Genomic DNA, 17,021 nt, shown 5'->3' with positions numbered 1-17,021 from the left:
CCATTATCGCACTTTTTAAAATCTAATTTTTTGCTGTGAATTTGCATATGGTGCGTATTCTGGGTAAAAGAAAGTGCGAATTAGTGCGATAATGTGCAAATTTTAGTCATAAAAATGTGCGAATTTGTGTTTAAAAATGAAATAAAAATATTGGTGTGAGGTCCCCCCTCTTGAGCATAACCAGCCCTGGGCTCATTGAGCCAGACCTGGATCCAAAAATACGGGGGACAAAAAGCATAGGGGTCCCCATATTTCTGAAACCAGCCCCGGACTCTTGTACCGTTCCTGGTTCCATAAATACGGGGAGCAAAACATCTGGGGGTCCCCCGTATTTTGAGACCAGCACGGGCTCCAACAGCCCACGGTGTCATGCCACAGCCAAGGGACACTTACATAAGGTCTCCCGGCCGAAACATGAGCACCATGGCTGGTCAGCCTTGGACGGGGTACCTGGAGGAGGGCTCCCCTCCCAATAAAGGGGTCCCCCAGGCTTCACCCGTCCAGAGCTGAAGCCCGGGGCTGTCACCGGCGTCCGTGGCAAGTGGTGGCGGCCTGATAGGGTTTAATCACACATTCCTAACATTGATTTATGCAGGTGAACTACAAGTGCCAAGTGCCAGCAGACCTCCCCCGCATGCTGGGACTTGGAGAATCACAAGTCTCAGCATGCAGGGCATTAATGGACCCACTGGGACTTGTAGTCCACCTGTAAAAAGAATGTTAAAATAAAACACACAGAGAAAAGTATAACTTTATTACACAAACTACTACACACCTCACTTTTACACCAACAAACTTGCCAATCCAGGTTCCAGCGCTGGTCTCTGTGCTGCAGAGCCAGCTCACCCCACACTGTGTGTTTGTTTTATTTTAACATTCTTTTTTACAGGTGGACTACAAGTCCCAGCGGATTAATGCCGCGCATGCTGGGACTTGTGGTTCTCCAAGTCCCAGCATGCGGGTGGGGTCTGCTGGGACTTGTAGTCCACCTGTAAAAAGAATGTTAAAATAAAAGTATAACTTAGTGGTGGTTCACCTGCGTAAAGCAATGTTAAGAATGTGTGATTTAACCCTATCAAGCCGCCGTCCACTGGCCACGGACGCCGATGACAGCCCCGGGCTTCAGCCCTGGACGGGTGAAGCCTTGGGGGGGACTCCTTTATTGGGGGGCCCCCACTACTCAGAACCAGAACTGGTCCAAGAGTCAGGGGCTGGTTTCAAAAATACGGGGGAACCCTATGCTTTTTGTCCCCCCCGTATTTTTGGAACCAGGTCCGGCTCAATGAGCCCGGGGCTGGTTATGCTCAGCAGGGGGGACCCCACTCCATTTAAAAAAAAAAAACACTTTTACACATTTTTTTACACAGGACCATGCACAGATCGCAATGATCTGTGCAGGGTTCTGGCCAATTCGCCTGTCAGAACCTGATTTCCCGATTTTGCATCTCATTAAATATGCAAATTGTATACTTTTGAATGGGAAAACATCTGGATGCGAGTTCCGGCGCAACTAAAAATTGCACTTTCAGAATGTGCGAATTTGCTGGTTTTCGCATCTCATTAAATATGCGAATTCGGGAAAGTGCAATTTTGGCCGTTTTTGGCAGAAAAAAATGCAAAAATCACATTTTCGCATCTTATTAAATGTCTTCCTCAGTGTTCAGTATTGCAAAAAGAAGAAACATGGTGCAAACCATAATGAGGATAAAATTAAATACATTTAGAAGCAGCATGAGTATGTGTGTGTGTATTTGACAAGATAATAGTGACTAACAGCTATCGGACTGATAAAAGCTAATTAGTGGTATGGACAATTGGATAATAAGCCCCAATGTCATGCTTCAAATTATTTGTATGTCCTTATGCGGTAGAACAAAAGATCTGCATTTATTATCTTTGTCTAAACATCCGTACATGGTTTACAAATGATGGAAAGCACTAATTTAGTAAAGGAAGAGAGAAATACTGGCAGTAAGACAATAATTTGGGGGAATTGAGCAGTTAAACCCATTTCCAGTTCTTGTAAATTCCCGTCTGACAAATACTGTCCTGGCAAAAATATTCCAAACATGAGAATTGTATGACGGTGAAAACAAAGCTGTCGGCTGTCTGTAGGGAATACTTTTATGTCTTCTATTAATACAATATCATAGTGCTGAAGCAGAGAAGGGACTTAAATACTTATTGTTAGACAAAGAAAAACAATTCAATATAGAAAGCAGAACAGAATGTACAAACCTTTACTCTCTTCCTCTCCCCCTCTCTCCCCTTCTTTCTCTCTCTCTCGCTTTCCCCCTTTCTCTCTCTCTCGCTTTCCCCCTTTCTCTCTCTCTCGCTTCCCCCTTTCTCTCTCTCTCGCTTTGCCCCTTTCTCTCTCTCTCTTGCTGTGCCCCTTTCTCTCTCTCTCTTGCTGTCCCCCTTTCTCTCTCTCTCTCGCTTTCCCCCTTTCTCTCTCTCTCTCGCTTTCCCCCTTTCTCTCTCTCTCTCTCGCTTTCTCCCTTTCTCTCTCTCTCTTGCTTTCCCGATTTCCCTCTCTCTCTCGCTTTCCCGCTTTCCCTCTCTCTCTCCCGCTTTCTCTCTCTCACTTTCCCCCTTTCTCATGCTGTCCCCCTTTCTCTCTCTCTCTCTCTCTCTCTCTCTCTCGCTTTCCCCCTTTCTCTCTCTCTCCCGCTTTCCCCCTTTCTCTCTCTCACTTCCCCTCTCTCTCTCGCTTTCCTGATTTCTCTCTCGCTTTCCTGATTTCTCTCTCGCTTTCCCCCTTTCTCTCTCGCTTTCCCCCTTTCTCTCTCGCTTTCCCCCTTTCTCTCTCGCTTTCCCCCTTTCTCTCTCGCTTTCCCCCTTTCTTTCTCTCTCGCTTTCCCCCTTTCTTTCTCTCTTGCTTTCCCCCTTTCTTTCTCTCTCGCTTTCCCCCTTTCTCTCTCGCTTTCCCCCCTCTCCCTTTCTCTCTCTCGCTTTCCCCCTTTCTCTCTCTCTCGCTTTCCCCCTTTCTCTCTCTCGCTTTCCCCCTTTCTCTCTCTCTCGCTTTCCCCCTCTCTCTCTCTCTCGCTTTCCCCCTCTCTCTCTCTCTCGCTTTCCCCCTTTCTCTCTCTCTCTCTCGCTTTCCCCTTTTCTCTCTCTCGCTTTCCCCTTTTCTCTCTCTCGCTTTCCCCCTTTCTCTCTCTCGCTTTCCCCCTTTCTCTCTCTCTCTCTCGCTTTCCCCCTCTCTCTCTCTCGCTTCCCCCTTTCTCTCTCTCTCTCTCGCTTCCCCCTTTCTCTCTCTCTCTCGCTTTCCCCCTTTCTCTCTCTCTCTCTCTCTCGCTTTCCCCCTTTCTCTCTCTCGCTTTCCCCCTTTCTCTCTCTCTCGCTTTCCCCCTTTCTCTCTCTCTCTCTCTCGCTTCCCCCTTTCTCTTTCTCTCTCTCTCGCTTTCCCCCTTTCTCTCTCTCTCTCGCTTTCCCCCTTTCTCTCTCTCTCTCTCTCGCTTCCCCCTTTCTCTCGCTTTCCCCCTTTCTCTCTCTCTCTCGCTTTCCCCCTTTCTCTCTCTCTCTCTCTCTCTCACTTTCCCCCTTTCTCTCTCTCTCTCACTTTCCCCCTTTCTCTCTCTCTCTCTCTCACTTTCCCCCTTTCCCCTTTCTTTCTCTCTTGCTTTCCTGATTTCTCCCTCTTGCTTTCAAGATTTCTCTCTCTTACGCTTTCCCGATTTCTCTCTCTTACGCTTTCCCGATTTCTCTTACGCTTTCCCGATTTCTCTCTCTCTCGCACTTTCCCCCTTTCTCTCTCTCTCGTGCTTACCCCCTTTCTCTCTCTTGCTTTCCCCCTTTCTCTCTCGCTGTCCACCTTTCTTTCTCTCTCTTGCTTTCCCGATTTCTATCTTGCTTTCCCGATCTCTCTCTCGCTTTCCCCCTTTCTCTCTCTCTCTCTCGCTTCCCCCCTTTCTCTTTCTCTCTCTCTCGCTTTCCCCCTTTCTCTCTCTCTCTCGCTTTCCCCCTTTCTCTCTCTCTCTCTCTCTCTCTCGCTTCCCCCTTTCTCTCGCTTTCCCCCTTTCTCTCTCTCTCTCGCTTTCCCCCTTTCTCTCGCTTTCCCCCTTTCTCTCTCTCTCTCTCTCACTTTCCCCCTTTCTCTCTCTCTCTCACTTTCCCCCTTTCTCTCTCTCTCTCTCTCGCTTTCCCCCTTTCCCCTTTCTTTCTCTCTTGCTTTCCTGATTTCTCCCTCTTGCTTTCAAGATTTCTCTCTCTTACGCTTTCCCGATTTCTCTCTCTTACGCTTTCCCGATTTCTCTTACGCTTTCCCGATTTCTCTCTCTCGCACTTTCCCCCTTTCTCTCTCTCTCGCGCTTTCCCCCTTTCTCTCTCTTGCTTTCCCCCTTTCTCTCTCGCTGTCCACCTTTTTTTCTCTCTCTTGCTTTCCCGATTTCTATCTTGCTTTCCCGATTTCTCTCTTGCTTTCCCGATTTCTCTCTCTCGCAATTTCCCCCTTTCTCTCTCTCGCAATTTCCCCCTTTCTCTCTCTCTCGCACTTTCCCCCTTTCTCTCTCTCGCACTTTCCCCCTTTCTCTCTCTCGCACTTTCCCCCTTTCTCTCTCTCTCTTGCTTTCCCCCTTTCTCTCTCTCTCCCTCGCTTTCCCCCTTTCTCTCTCTCTCTCTCCCGATTTCTTTCTCTCTCTTGCTTTACTGATTTCTTTCTCTCTCGCTTTCCCCCTTTCTCTCTCTCTCTCTCATTGCATAATGGGATGTGTTGCTAAATAATAATATTAAGGGATAGCTTGAATTCATTTTGTAACTAATGTTTACTTTAGCACCCTCCACATTTTAAAAACTGTAGTTCCTCTCTCCTGCCTGGGGTGTCGCTGTCTGCTTTGTTGCTTCTAGTACAGTCTGGTCTGTATTGAGATACAGGCCCCAATGTGAAAAAGACACCACAGCGGACCAAAGTGGACTTCTTCAAGGGGAGCAGAATCCCGTTATTTCTGTATATTTATATGAGAAAATAAATGCACAGTAGTTTAAAATCTTGACATTTGTTGCACACAGAGTTTGTCATTTGTGCTGCCATTTGTTTGAGACTTTCTACAGCCCATCGTTATGACATCACTCCTGGAGAATCCGTAATCCATGTGAGCTTCATATAGTACAAGTCATTTCTGTATTCTGAATAAAAGGCCTTTCATACTTTATGAATATCGCAGATTTAGTATAACATTTTTGTTTTTATTTGATTTCTTCTTATTTTTCAGTCCGACTTTATTTCTTTGCAATCATGTCCAAAATGTCACTTCATCCTCTCCTCATATTTTCTCATTTTATAACTGTGTTGAAAGGAGTAGAAAATATGGTAACAGCAAATACGTAGTAAGACCATGTTCTTGGTTCTGAAGCAGCAGATACCCTAAAGAGTTTATCACCTATATATACTGTATGATATAATTGTTTTTTATGGATCTTTTAATTGACACACAGGTTAAATGTTTCCCTACCAATTATTTTCTACAGATCTAAAAAAATCCAATATGGCAGAACCTTCATCCTTTACAGGCTTTTCTTAGGGTCTCATTAATAAAACAAAGATCAAGTCAAGCAATCATTTAGTCAACTGATCAGCTCCTATTTCCACTTTCTTATTTCATTAATCTCGTTCTTTTCTCTACTTTTTCAATTTGTCAAGACTGCTACTTAACTAAAATACAAGCAAGTGATTCAACTAATAAAAAAAAAAAAAAACACACACAAAAAAAATACTGTTACACTGTTTGATGTTTATACATTAAATTGACATTAATAGTGAACCCAAGACCTGGGAATCAGAATAAGGCTTGAAACATTCCTTCTAAGTCTGGGAGTGGAATTGAAACGGTGTGTGAAACCTTATGCTGATTCCCGGGTGCTGCATGGCCCTAGATACACTCAGCGTACCTAATCGTCAGGGGACCAAGCCAGCACATATATTACATACCTGATAACATGATGTATGTAATATATAGGCTAGCTGTTCTCAGAGGTTTCTGTCTGCACAGGTCGTCACTGCCGCTGTATTTCGGACATTTACTAATTGGTTGCCAAACACCCACCTAAAATTGTGTTTGGCATAGCAAAAAAACCAAGCCAATTTGGCAACAGCCTACCCGCACAGTATTGTACCAAAATCCTATAATTCTCATAAGAGACCAGATGTAATGGGGGAAATTTACTAAAGGAAATTTGTAAAAAAATAGGTCTATTTGTATCCAGAAATACACTTATTTTTGACATTTACTATCCCGAAAATACGGCAATTCGTATTCGTATTGATGTGCTATCAATACGAATATGAATTGCCGTATTTTCGTGATAGTAAATGTCTAAAATAAGTGTATTTCTGGATACAAATACACCTATTTTTTACAAATTTCCTTTAGTAAATTCCCCCCAATATGTGGGCAAATATCCACAAATTGACATTTTCATAAATTGACCACATGTTCCATGAATATATCCGGTTTGGATAATCTCTTGTGCACTTTTTTGTGAGCTTCAGCCATAATTAAGGGCCTAGCAAGGTCCGAAACGTGATATGAAGCAAAAAAACGGAATTTATTGACTGCTGACTGATGAGTGCCCTAATTCAATTGATTGGATAAAAGTGCAAATATGCAAGGGTTCCATCGATCTCCAAGTGAAGATGAATCTTCAAATTAGAATACAGAGCACAATGTAATAGGGTGTGAGAAGCAGTAAGTGAGAGATTTTGGGAGAGTTTTCCCATTTTTTTCAAAGCGGTAATCATTTACCAATGCAAAATCACCCTTTGCAGTATAAACAAGGGCGTAATTACCATAGGTGCAAGGGGTGCGGCTGCTATGGGGCCCAGATCTGAAGGGGGCCCATATTTGCGGTCTAACTAATATGTTTTACATACATTTATCACCATCGGTTGCTAAATAGGGGGCCCTTATAAACTTTTGCTATGGGGCCTACGAATATCTAGGTACGCCTCTGAGCGTAAATGATTGAAGCTTCAAAAAAAATATCGAAAGCTCTCTCAAAATCTCTCAATTTCTGATTCTCACACCCTATTACATTTGTCCCACAATGTTTTGGTCTCTAAAAGGTACATGTATTAAAGTGCGGGTTTATAAAAGGGTAATATTTTGCCATTAGCCTCCAATAAGATTCTCCTTAGTGTTTATCTAGAACCATCTAAGGCAGGCATGTCTAACGTTGGCCCTCCAGATGTTGTGAAACTACACATCCCAGCATGCTTTGCCACAGTTATGCTATTAGAGAATGCTAAAACTATTGCAAAGCATGCTGGGATGTGTAGTTTCACAACATCTGGAGGGCCAACGTTGGACATGCCTGATCTAGGGGATAGAAGCTAGGATTGGTTGCTGTGGGCAACATCTCTGCTCCTATAAACCCGCACTTTAGAAATATACCTCTAAGAAACCTTTTTCATGGACACAAAAGGCAATAGTGTAACAAGTACTCCTTTTAGATGAAAATGTACCAAAAACAACAACCTTCAGTGAATGAAATACTCGGTTTGTGCTCTGTAAACCCGCACTTTAGTAAATATACCCCCAGAACTGATCATTTCTGCTCATGTGCCCCTCGAGCCATGCCATTCATAATGTCCTTTTTAGCATATGATTTTTTTACGTGGGGACATCAGATCTATTTTACTTACTTATTTTTATGAAACATTTTTTCTAATCAACTTTCCACTAAATTGGTCATCCAATCAAACTAATTAACTAGCTTGTGGCTCTAAGATTCTTTGAACAAAAGCCAGATGCGGTGTGCTCCTCATTTGTTTCAAAACATAACAATGCTGAGATAAATCAAAGGGGAACCTACTTTGATTTGTTAATTCTCATCATTACCATCCTTGCGCTTTGCCTCTCTTGTTGTTCCTCACAGCAAGAAGATGGTTTTGTAGTATAATAAACCATCATTTGCATTCACGACTTACCTGAAGAATGACTCTCTACATCTCATTGTTTCAAAAGATGTCCTTGAACTCCCCGAGTGTTCCAAACCTCACATGCCGATTGTTTATAGCCCAGCAGGTAATATCCTCATCTGAAAATGTGTACATTTAGCTTCCACTCAACTCAACATTGCTCAACAAATGTTTGCAATAATTTCACTTGTGGTAGTTCATTAAAATCCTAATAGAAATAAAGAAATTACCAAACTCCTGCAGATTGTTATACATTATCTTTACACGCATTATGTGCCAAATACCTGAACACAAACTATTTTGTGTATTTTAATGGTTTTCTTGAGAACTGACGGAGGCGATTATCGGAGCTCCGGAATGAACGATATTGGACATACACAGTCGCCCGGCTCCCTGCTGAACATGCAATTATTGATGATGTAGGCAGATGTGACTGCATGTTCATACGACAAGAGGAGTCATTAACAACCCATGGGAGTGCACTGTTGGGGGGTCCTGAGGACCGATGTTAAGAACCACTGCCTTAGAAGCTGGCAAGGTCAGCTGTCCAGACTGGCAGTCTACCCTTGGGAGTTCTTGTCCAGCATTAACAGGGAGTACTCGCCAGTCCCTGCTGGTGGCCTCTAGGCACTAATCCAATTACACTGCCTTATTATTTCGGAACCCCCATGGCTGCCCATGTATTCCGGAGAAGAAACGGATGGCGATGGGAGTGTATTTAAAGCATTCCAAAAAAGGATTAGGTCTATGTTTAAGTTGTATCAGGCAGGAGATGATCAGCAGATAGAGATACTGTTGGGTCAGCTAAAAGGGGCAGCCGCAAGAGAGGTGGCCTCATGGCCGTCGGGTCAGAAATGGACGGCAGAACAAATATTTAAAAAATTGGCAACAACCTTCGATACCAGCACGCTGCCGGAGCGTAAGAGTCGTTTTTACAGTCGGAAACAGAAGTCGGGAGAAACCCTTAGAGACTTTGCCTTGGGTTTACAGGAGGCCTTGCGAGATATAGATGGAGAGATTCACGTGGAAGGCCGCCCAGAGGATGATGAAACATTGATAACACAGTTCATCGAGGGAACTAACCACGAGTATCAAGATACAACTTAAAATGTTAAGACTTCAAAATGGACCCAAAACCTTCGCCGAGTTTATGGAAACCGCTACTAAGGTCATGGGAGCCGGCAAGCCCAAGCAGGGAATGGTTACTGACTGTACCGCGTTACAGGAAGGAGTCAGTGGCAAAATAGATGGGGCCAGTGCAGGGGAAGAGATAAGGATGCGGCCAGCGCTGGCACAAAGCGTTCAAACTCCTGCCTCAGACTTGAGTTATACACTACAGGGACAAGTGGAAGATTTAGCTGTAAGTGTGAACCAGATCAAGCGGAATCTGCAGAAGCTGGCTCAACGAAGTGTATCTCCCTCCGGTGATGGGGGCGGCGAACGAATTTCCGGCAGAGTCGGGGTGAGTGGAGGGAAACCTCGTCTGGTAGAGGACGTCGGTCAACGGACATATTTGATCCCCAAGGGCGTCCTATCTGTCGAAGATGCGGGCAGTGTGGCCACATCGAAAGGTTCTGTAGAAATGAGGAGGCATTAAACCCAAGACCCCCGAGGACAGAGGCCGACCCTCGGGGGAACTGAATCATCAGGATCCAGACCCCGAAGAATGGTCCCCGCAGTACATAGGACATTGCCTGGTTATAATTATTCAGATAGAGGGGCAGGACGTGCCAGCCTTATTAGATACCGGATCCCCTGTGACCACCATCCAACAAGGGTTGTTTCAGCAATACTGGACCTCAAAGAGATCCCTGTCGTCTGCCCCTTCATGGTTGAAACTGTTGGCCAGCAATGGACAGGACATTTCGTGTGTTGGTTATTGTGAGCTGGATTTACAAATAGGGCAAACAGCTATGCATAATCAAGGCTGCCTGATCACTACGGTGAACGACCCCCTTGTTCCCGCTGTCATAGTCGGTATGAATGTGCTACGATACTGCCCAGAAGAATTGATTACTGCTTTACAGACGGAAATATCTAAAACTTCTCCTATGGTGCAAAATGCATTATATAAGACTCTTAAGGTGATCCAAGGCCAACAGCAACTTATGAGTGGTCCAGGGTGCATCGGTAAAGCAAAAGTAATGGATCGAAGACCTATAGAAGTCAAACCCAATTCAGAACTCATTGTTTGGAGTAAAACCAAATGCGGCATGTTGGGAAAACCGTATGATGCCATGGTGGAACCCTACACTCACCGAGTGAGAAAAGATCTGTTGATTGCCCGAACTTTGGTCACCGTGCAGAATGGAAGGGTGCCCATTCGGGTTCTGAATCCTCATGATTATCCCATCACCCTGTATAAAAAATCAGGCCATCGCTGCTTTAGTTTGGGTTCCCATAATGCATGAAAGTTGTGATCCCGGTGGTTCGGAACCGAAGGGAGAGACCTTGGGGTGGTGGAAAGACATTAAAATCGGTGATGAGAATACACCGGAAGAACTTAAGGCCGGAGTACTGCGGGTTGTCCAACAAAACGCGCTGGCTCCCAGTTTGTATCAACCCGTGAGAGATATGTTGGAGGAAATGGAGTCTGCGGGAGTGGTTCATAAAAGTTACAGTCCCTGGGCCTCTCCCATTGTACTGGTGAAAAAAAAGGACGGTACCCTTAGATTCTGTGTGGACTACCGTCGCCTGAATCAAGTCACTCACCGGGATGCGTACCCACTTCCGAGGATTGAGGAGTCACTGATGGCACTCAGACAGGCTACCTACTTCTCCACATTAGATCTCACCAGTGGGTACTGGCAGGTGCAGGTGGACCCTGTGGACCAAGAGAAAACCGCTTCCATGACCCCCATGGGACTGTATGAATGGGAGAGGATGCCTTTTGGGCTGACTAATGCTCCAGCCACGTTCCAACGGGTCATGGAACACTGCTTGGGGGATCGGAATTTCCATATTGTTCTCTTGTATTTGGACGACATAATCGTTTATTCCGAAACCTACCATGATCATTTAGAGCATTTGAATGAAGTATTCCAGCGGTTGACCGCATTACGGCCTCAAGGTGAAACCGTCTAAATGTCACCTTCTAAAAATCCAGGTGAAGTACTTGGGGCATGTTGTCGGCGCAGAAGGAGTACTACCCGATCCAGATAAAACGTCGGCCGTCAGGGAATGGCCCACTCCGACAAACCTGACTGAAGTCCGGAAATTTCTAGGTTTTGTAGGCTATTACCGCCGGTTCATTAAAGATTTCGCCCAAATTGCTGCCCCGCTCCATGAAACCCTTCGAGGGGTTACTAAACTCAATATGAAAAAGAACATGCCCATTGTGTGGACTGGACGCCAGCAAGACTCCTTTGAACGGTTAAAGCAGTTACTGGTCCAGGCACCCGTGCTTGCATACCCGGATTATGACTGCCCTTTCATACTGTACACATATGCGAGCCATCAGGGTTTGGGGGCCGTCCTTTCCCAAAAGCAGCAGGGCACTGAGAAGGTTATAGCGTATGCAAGTCGGAGTCTAAGAAAGTCGGAATGTAATGATTCCAATTATAGCGCATTTAAATTGGAGTTTTTGGCGCTTGTCTGGGCAATCGCCGAGAGATTTAAGAACTATCTGTTGGGATATTCCTTTGTGGCCTATACAGATAATAATCCGTTGGCGCATCTGACAACGGCACAACTAGGCGCCTTAGAGCAAAGGTGGGCCTCTAGACTGTCTAATTTTGATTTTAATATCAAGTATCGAAGTGGAAAAGTTAACATCAACGCGGATGCCTTGTTTAGGAGACCTACTTCTGAAAAGATGGAAGAGGAGGTGGATGAATGGGAGGAGGTGGAAATGCCAGCCTTTCAGGAAGCTTTTACAAAACGTACAGTGGAGCAAGAAGGCCAGCCTCCCTCCCTGTCTCCCATCAATCAAACCGCGCAACGGTTGGTGGAGCCCGAATCGGTACACAAATGGAAGCAAACGCAGACGAGAAGTGCTGTTGTTTCTGGTCTGAAAGAACTTTTAATTGCTAACAAGACCCTGGGCAAAGAAGAACGGGAACAAGCTGACCCAGAATTGATTAAATTGATGCGACAACGGCAGAAATTGCGAATTCAGAAGGGCTTACTGGTGAGATGCAGCTCCAATCCGCAAGACCATAGTCCTATTACACAGATTGTTGTACCGAGGGGACATCAACACGACTTATTACAGGCCTACCATAATAATTCCGGCCATCTAGCAGTACAAAGGATGAAGGCTTTTATAAGACGACGCTTTTACTGGGTGGGCCTGATGAAAGATGTTGAGGATTGGTGTGCCAGATGTCCTAACTGTGCCATGAAGAACCCACCCATGTCGCAACAGCGGCCTCCATTGCATCCCATCGTCACTAAGAGGCCATTGGAATTGTTGACAATAGACCATGTGAAACTAGAAGTCAGCAGTTCAAGACACCAATATGCTCTTACTATTGTGGACCACTTCTTGAAATTTATAGTGGCTTCCCCTGTCAAAGACATTACTGCCAGGGTGGCAGCAGAGACACTGTGGAAAACATTTAATCGGCCCTATGGATTCCCTGAGCAAATACTCACGGATCAGGGGCCTGAGTTTGAATCCGGGTTGTTTCAGGAACTTTTCTTGCTGTATAATTGTAAGAAATTAAGAACCACTACCTATCATCCGCAATGTAACAGACTTTGTGAGCGATCCAACCAGACTATTATTGGGATGCTTCGGGCAGTTCCTGTAGCTGAAAGAGGGGGATGGCCCGCATTGTTGCCCGAACTTGCCTATATATATAACAACTCCATTCAAAGTTCTACTGGATATACTCCATTCTATTTAATGTTTGGGAGAGAAGGAAAGATACCGGCAGATCTGCAGGTGGAGTTTCCCTCGGCCGACCTAAGGGTGGATCACAATCGTGGTTCTTGGGTCGTAGAGCACAAAAGACGGTTGGAAGCGTTGGAACAAGTTCAGCAACGTCAATGGAACAGGTTCAGCAACAGGTTCAGCAACGTCAAGCTGACTATTATAATGCAAGTGCCAAGGCTGATTCTCTGCAGATCGGGGACCTAGTCTGGAGGAGAAAGAATCGCCGTCAGACTAAATTAGCACCGTTTTGGCAGTCTGAGCCGTACCGGGTTGTGGAGATTCCCTATCCTGATGTGGATACGTACAAGATTTCCAGGCTGGGTGCAGAAGGAGTGTGGTTAGTTAATCGCAGTCAATTGAAAAAATATGTAGAGTCGCTGGTTCCCCAAGAGAAATTGACTGCCAAAAGTCAGTGACAGTGATTCCACCCTAGCCGCAAAGGTTAGTCAGCCTTGGGAATCCTTTGATTACATGATGATGCTCTTCTGGCCTCTAAGTGGCGTGCTTTCTGCCAACCCCTCTCCCCCCAAAGATTTTCCAGTTGAGGTGGATTCGCCTGGTCTCGTTGAATTGAATGACTGACAGGACCAAGGAACATGAAAATACCCTCGCAGAAGTGTTGGTGCCGGAACTACGGCGCTCTGAACGAAGTACTAGGGGTGTGGTACCCTCTAGGTACCGAGATTAGATCTTCACCCTGTTAACCATTCTAATGGGTGAAGGTGGTGTTAGGTGGCCTGTGGACATGCCATTGCGCAGAGGGGAAGAATGTGACATCCCCTAATAGGGGTGAAGTACCTTTTGTAAATAGCCTTAACGCCAAAAGCTTGTATATAGCCCTGTGTGTGGAAAGGTTATAAAAATTCCCCAATATGTATGTACATGTGGCTGCCTTAGTATGGGTCACAGCCCATCCGCAATGGATCATATGCAGAATTGTATAGATATCTCTATGTTTGGTGCAGGACTATCAAGCACAGCTAGCCTTGTGGAATGAACTGGGTAAGGCAGATAGGCTTCTGAGCTGTGCCATGCTAAAGCCACCTTGATCATTAAATCCAAGCAGTGACAGAGTACTGCTGTCCCCGCGCCCTGAACTGTCTGTGGTGTGGGGAAAAGTACATGTAAATAAAGTTTCCCAGAGCGAGGACCAGGCTGCAGGGGCTGCACGTGAGGAGAGGTTAAGCAGGCAGCCGTTAACGGGGATTGCGCAGTCTGTTCTGGAAGTTTCCCAGGAAGACTGAGCTGCGCAGCTAGAGGTACAAGGAAGCGGTGCTCACAAGTACCGGAGAGCATCACCTGGAATCCGTGGAAGGCGGGCTGAGGTGGTAATCAGTGGGACGGAGTCTCGTGTGTGGCGGCTCCAGACTGTGGGGAGGAGAGCGGAGATCCCGGTACCCGCGTCAGTGCTGCATCATCCGGGAGGTGGTGACCAAGAGACAAGGCCTCCATCCTGAGGTTGACGGAGGAAGAGGCGTCACCCGGCTCAGACCAGCTGAGAGGCGATTATGTGAAGGGACAGTGGTGAGTGACATTTCTGCACCACACGTCAGCAGGGGCGGAGAGATAGTAAACCAGCCTCCTGACATCTTCATAGCATTAGCAGCTCCCAGACACAGTCCAACACTGTAGCCATCTGGATGCTGGGCTTAATGCCTAGTAGGGGGAAATATTAACTCCTGAGTGCCCGTAAGCAGCCAGCCCAGGTACTTCTCTCAGTGTGAAAACCAGGATTCAGCATAAAAAACAAGGACAAAACCCGACTGTCAGAGGTCAGGGGAAGTCAATCAGAATAAATAGCTAACTGAGGCAGCACCAAGCCATCACAGACAAGCCTAGTATACAGCATTTCCCGATCAGGGGCCAATCACAAAGCCGGACTAAACCCGACCCAAGGTCAGGGGATGTCCATTATAGCTATAATCAACTGCGTCAGGATAACGTTATCACCATCAAGTAAATCTATACAGCATTCCCCGGTCAGGGGCAACTCAAGTAGGAGGGATAAACCCGACTCGGAGGTCAGGGGATGCCCCTAGCTAAACCAGTCTTCACGGCAGAGAGGGATCGAGTTCAGGACTAGCTAAGTATCTACTAAACCTCTTTACTTAACAAATCTGTGCACAGTGAATTGTTAGGGACAGAATAAGTACTACTTGCGGCAGCAGATGATTCTATGTGTACACAGAACTGTGAATTGAACTGAAACAATATGACAGTAACTGTATAGACTTACTGAGCATTAGGCTGTAGGTTGTCAACAGTAGGCAGAGCTCTGAAATAAAAAAGTAGAATAGTAGTTATTACAACCTAGTTTAAATAGAAATTATTGCGCAATAATACCCTAGACTGAAGTATATAGTACATTTATAAGTTGTATTCCGGATAATTTTTATTAACTCTTAATGTCATACCGTTTACAAAGTTGAATATTTTCATAACACTGATAAAATATCACCAAGGTGAGTTTGTATGTATTGTACCAAAGGAGTATAAGGAAGAGCGGATTCAGCAGAGAGACTGAAAGCACGTTCCAGTGTAATAAAACTCAACCGGTGTCTGGTGTGCATTGTTACTATTGATGCTGTTCCGCCAGCTTGTTGTTGTTACTATTTGTACAGTGTGAACCTGTATTATTGGCTCTGTTATGCCAATCTACTGTTGAATTATAATTGTTGTGCTTATACCTGTTAGTTAAATAAACTTGTAATTCAATACTTACGTGTGGATACCTGCAAGGAAGAGATCTCAAGCACACCTTCTACATTCATAATACTTACCAATTTGGAGAGGGTGACATATATCCAGCTATACAAGAGCTCTATGGCCACAATTTCTACCTTTGTGTGTCCTCCACTCTTTGTCAATGTACTAGACAAGGAGAATGGTTAATAACATTGCTGCTGTTGTTGTAATTCTTCTTATATATTCTGCTGCACATTAGCATAGCAGGCATCTCTCCAAATAGTAAGAGAAGTTATTTCAGTAAAACTTCAAGTCTTACGTTTAGTTAATGCAAACTTTAATTTGTGCAGGGCAGAATATTTTGTATTGATTTTCTTGTACTCAATCAATGTTCTGTTACATTTATCTTACTTTCCATATAATAAGGTTTACTCTTAATCCCTGAAAGCTCAAACTGCTAGAGGCATTAACTAAACACCCATACAAGTTACTGTGTCTGATGTATTGTGCACTGGATGCAACTCCAAAAGAACAAACTGAAAACATTTATCATAAGAAAAATCTTTTATACTAAAACCTATATAAATAACTGGGTTTTAACAAGAGAGCCATTCGTAAGAGCCATGTCCACATCAGGGAGTCTGACCGGGGTCTCAATGTTTGTATGGATTGGTGCATGGTTGGAGTTTGCTGTGCAAGCAGAAATAATACCCAGTAAAATCTGTCAGGGACTGCCTACCAGTGGGCAGTGGCATTCCCATTGGAAGCAATATCTGGTACCCAGTAAAATCTGTCACCCCCCAGGGACTGCCTACCAGTGGCATTCCCATTGGAAGAACTATCTGGTAACCACAGCCGCCAATCAGTGGCAGGGCAGGGAGATCATTCAGACATAGGGATGTTCATCAATGCGCTCACCATCAATAGTAACACTATTCAGTACCCCGTCCAGGGCTGACCAGCCACGGTGTGCATGATACGGCTGGAGGACCTTACGTAAAAAGTCTTCCCACGGCTGTGGCATGACACCAAGGGCTGTTTATAGCCCGGTGCTGGTTCCAAAATATGGGAGACCCCCAGTTTTTTTACCCCCATATTTTTGGAACCAGGACCGGCCCCAGAGTCCGGGGCTGGTTTCCGAAATACGGGTGACCCCTACGCTTTTTGTCCCCTGTATTTTTGGAGCTAGGTCTGGCTCAATGAGCTCAGGGCTGGTTATGCTCAGGAAGGGGGACCTCACACCAATTTTTTTATTTTATTTTAACTTTTGCACATTTTTTAAGACAGATCTCAATGATCTGTGCACGGTCTATTTTTTTGGCGATTTTTGATAACGTTTACCAAAAATCGCACCCTATAACATTTGAGTGTTGTATACTTTATAATGGGAAAATATCTGGATGAGAATTGTAACAAAAAATCGCAAGGTCAAAATGTGAGAATTTCGTGGCAAAAAGTGCGATTTTCACCGCAATTTGCAACCTATTACATGTGAGATTTTCAGAAAGCGTGCAAATTCGGCCCTTTTTGACCTAAAATCGC

Source organism: Crinia signifera, chromosome 7, assembly GCF_055691185.1.
Source record: "Crinia signifera chromosome 7, ASM5569118v1, whole genome shotgun sequence".
Classification (NCBI taxonomy): Eukaryota; Metazoa; Chordata; class Amphibia; order Anura; family Myobatrachidae; genus Crinia; species Crinia signifera.
The sequence above is the reverse complement of the archived record's forward strand: the minus strand, read 5'-3'. Positions refer to the sequence as shown.